This window comes from Berghia stephanieae, chromosome 9, assembly GCF_034508935.2.
Source record: "Berghia stephanieae isolate SIO BIC M18660-M18661 chromosome 9, UCSD_Bste_1.3, whole genome shotgun sequence".
Classification (NCBI taxonomy): domain Eukaryota; kingdom Metazoa; phylum Mollusca; class Gastropoda; order Nudibranchia; family Aeolidiidae; genus Berghia; species Berghia stephanieae.
In genome coordinates this window covers 1,311,583-1,316,361 of record NC_088368.1, presented here as the reverse complement: position 1 = coordinate 1,316,361, position 4,779 = coordinate 1,311,583, and positions in this window count along the sequence as shown.

The following is a 4,779-nucleotide window of genomic DNA, read 5'->3' as shown; positions in this document are numbered from 1 at the left end:
TCCTCGACTTTGTGGTCTGGTGTATGATACTTGCCTTTGGATTGGAAGGTCCAGGGTTTGAGTCTCACTCTGAGCAGCACATATTTAGTCCTAGGAAAAGGCTATTCTCTCACATTACTTAAGTGTAAAATGAGTACCTGGCCGGTTAGCAGCATTGTTGCTGTCGGAAAAAAAAATTGTTGACATTGTATGTTGTTGATAAAATCAATTTACACGCTCCACACATCTCTTCTATCACACACATCTCTTCTATCACACACATCTCTTCTATCACACACATCTCTCCTATCACATACATCTCTTCTATCACACACATCTCTTCTATCACACACATCTCTTCTATCACACACATCTCTCGTATCACATACATCTCTTCTATCACACACATCTCTCCTATCACATACATCTCTTCTATCACATACATCTCTTCTATCACACACATCTCTTCTATCACACACATCTCTCGTATCACATACATCTCTTCTATCACACACATCTCTCCTATCACATACATCTCTTCTATCACATACATCTCTTCTATCACACACATCTCTCCTATCACATACATCTCTTCTATCACACACATCTCTTCTATCACACACATCTCTTCTATCACACACATCTCTTCTATCACACACATCTCTTCTATCACACACATCTCTCCTATCACATACATCTCTTCTATCACACACATCTCTTCTATCACACACATCTCTTCTATCACACACATCTCTTCTATCACACACATCTCTTCTATCACACACATCTCTCCTATCACATACATCTCTTCTATCACACACATCTCTTCTATCACACACATCTCTCCTATCACACACATGTCTTCTCGTATCACACACGTGTCATAAGGATGTGTAAAACTTCAATATCAATTAGTGTAAAGGATGGCTATATGGTATTGTGGTATGACACTCAGTTTTGGATCGGAAGGTCCTGGGTTCTACCCTCGCTCGGCAAATAGTTTGAAAAGGGTCTTTACTCACATTCTCTCACTGTACTCAGGTGTAAAATGAGTACCTGACCGTTAACAGCGTTGTCTCTGTCTGAAAAATTGTAATATCGCCTAACAGGCATCATGTCCTGTCCTACATGTTAAATGTTGCTGTTGACCAGGAACACATTGTAAAGCGCTTTGAGCACATTCAGTGGATATTGCGCTGTATAAAAGCTCAATTATGTTTTTTTTTTTTACATTTCAGGTGTCTTGTATATGAAATAAAAACACCAGAGCATTAAAAGTGTTTTGAATGGTGGGAAACATTGACTCTGGGTGTTTCACCAGTCGTCGCTTTGCCACCTCTTCTAGACCCCTACATCATTTGCCACCTCTTCTAGACCCCTACATCCTTTGCCTTTCTAGACCCCTACATCATTTGCCACCTCTTCTAGACCCCTACATCATTTGCCTTTCTAGACCCCTACATCATTTGCCACCTCTTCTAGACCCCTACATCATTTGCCTTTCTAGACCCCTACATCATTTGCCACCTCTTCTAGACCCCTACATCATTTGTCACCTCTTCTAGACCCCTACATCATTTGCCACCTCTTCTAGACCCCTACATCATTTGCCACCTCTTCTATCCCCTACATCATTTGCCACCTCTTCTAGACCCCTACATCATTTGCCACCTCTTCTAGACCCCTACATCCTTTGCCTTTCTAGACCCCTACATCATTTGCCACCTCTTCTAGACCCCTACATCATTTGCCACCTCTTCTAGACCCCTACATCATTTGCCTTTCTAGACCCCTACATCATTTGCCACCTCTTCTAGACCCCTACATCATTTGCCACCTCTTCTAGACCCCTACATCATTTGCCTTTCTAGACCCCTACATCATTTGCCACCTCTTCTAGACCCCTACATCATTTGCCACCTCTTCTAGACCCCTACATCATTTGCCACCTCTTCTAGACCCCTACATCATTTGCCACCTCTTCTAGACCCCTACATCCTTTGCCTTTCTAGACCCCTACATCATTTGCCACCTCTTCTAGACCCCTACATCATTTGCCACCTCTTCTAGACCCCTACATCATTTGCCACCTCTTCTAGACCCCTACATCCTTTGCCTTTCTAGACCCCTACATCATTTGCCTTTCTAGACCCCTACATCATTTGCCACCTCTTCTAGACCCCTACATCATTTGCCTTTCTAGACCCCTACATCATTTGCCTTTCTAGACCCCTACATCATTTGTCTTTCTAGACCCCTACATCATTTGCCTTTCTAGACCCCTACATCATTTGCCTTTCTAGACCCCTACATCATTTGTCTTTCTAGACCCCTACATCATTTGCCTTTCTAGACCCCTACATCATTTGCCTTTCTAGACCCCTACATCATTTGCCTTTCTAGACCCCTTCATCATTTGCCTTTCTAGACCCCTACATCATTTGCCTTTTCTGTAACAAGAAATGAAGGGCCAGAAGACAATAGAGAATAAAAATTTCACGATGATGGGGGCTCAAACCTACGACCTTACTGTCATACCCAAAGGAGTGGTGGATAGCTCAGACAGTAGAGCCACGGAGTTGTCGTACCAGTAAGGTCACGGGTTTGATCCCCCATCGCTGCGAAATTTTTATTCTCTATTGTCTTCTGGCACTTTCCTACTCACTTCATCTCTTGATGTTATCAACATATAGTGCCTGCTCCACTCACTTTTCTGAATTAATATTTGCCCTTTCTATGCAGCTTTGTGTCTTTATTCTGAAATGAGATCATTTATCGGTTTTACCCAGGCCCTGTCTGAAGTCTTTTGTTGAAATGGAAGCAGTCAGATGGATTTTTTGTTGTTGTTTTAGGTGAGAGATAATTTTTATTTTACTTGTAAATCCCCTCACTGGCATTGTTATGGTCTTTGATAGAATATTTCCTTTGCAACCATCTGAGTGTATTCCTTTTTGGCAAAGATCATGTGGCAATTCCAGTATGTGGCTTATGAATGATGCTAGATCAGACAGAAGAATACATTATCTCCCTTAGATCTACCTCTGATCTCTGTTGAAGTTATCCCCCCTGACTTACGTTTTTCTTTGCTGCTTGCAAGCTTGATTTATATCTCTTGTTATCTCCCTTTTTTTACTGGTGCTAAAATGACCCTTTTCGTGTCCCTGCCTTGAGCTGTAAACGCTCCACACCAATGTGTACTTATTTGAAGTTCTGATAACCCAAATTGTTATGGGCTCATTGTTGTAACAGAAATACCCCCAAACCAACTAACGATTGTGTCCATCAGAGCAATGTTAAATCTGGCCCATAATTGCATTGGGATGTCAGACCTGCTGACGTGTACACGTCGCCTCAAACACAAACAAAACAATGATATTGATTTTAAATTTTTTAACATGTTTAGAAAATATACAAATAAAAACAAACAAAATATATTTCTTTCTTTGTTGATCTTTATTTTCTAAACAAGTTTTATTAAAAAATCCATTTTGTCTCAGTTTTAATGTCAAAATGTTTTCATTCTGAATACAAGATCTGAACACGTGTGTAATGAATACAAAATCTGAACACGTGTGTAATGAATACAAGATGTAAACACGTGTGTAATGAATACAAGATCTGAACACGTGTGTAATGAATACAAAATCTGAACACGTGTGTAATGAATACAAGATGTAAACACCTGTGTAATGAATACAAGCTCTGAACACGTGTGTAATGAATACAAGATCTGAACACGTGTGTAATGAATACAAGATCTGAACACGTGTGTAATGAATACAAGATCTGAACAAGTGTGTAATGAATACAAGATCTGAACACGTGTATAATGAATACAAGATCTGAACACGTGTGTAATGAATACAAGATCTGAACACGTGTGTAATGAATACAAGATCTGAACACGTGTTAATGAATACAAGATCTGAACACGTGTGTAATGAATACAAGATCTGAACACGTGTGTAATGAATACAAGATCTGAACACGTGTGTAATGAATACAAGATCTGAACACGTGTGTAAATGAATACAAGATCTGAACAGTGTGTAATGAATACAAGATTGAACACGTGTGTAATGAATACAAGATCTGAACACGTGTGTAATGAATACAAATCTGAACACGTGTAAAATGAATACAAGATCTGAACACGTGTGTAATGAATACAAGATCTGAACACGTGTTAATGAATACAAGATCTGAACACGTGTGTAATGAATACAAGATCTGAACACGTGTAATGAATACAAGATCTGAACACGTGTGTAATGAATACAAGATGTGAACAAGTGTGTAATGAATACAAATCTGAACACGTGTTAATGATACAAGATTAACACTTGTAATGAATACAGATCTGAACACGTGTGTAATGAATACAAGCTCTGAACACGTTAAAATAATACAAACTGACACTGTGTAATGAATACAAGTTAAAACCGTGTGTAAAATACAAATCTGATCAGTGTGTAATGAATACAAAATCTGAACACGATATAATGAATACAATATCTGAACACGTTTGAATGAATACAATGATCTGAACAGTGTGTAATTTAATACAAAATCTGAACCGTGTTAAAGAATACAGCTTGAAAAACGTGTGTAATGAATACAAGATCTGAACACGTGTGTAATGAATACAATCTGAACAGTTTTAGTAATGAATACAAGATCTGAACACTGTGTAATAATACAAGATTGTTAACACGTGTGTATAATACAAGATCTGAACATAGTGTGTAATGATTACAAAATCTGAACACGTGGATATGAATACAAGATTGAACACGTGTG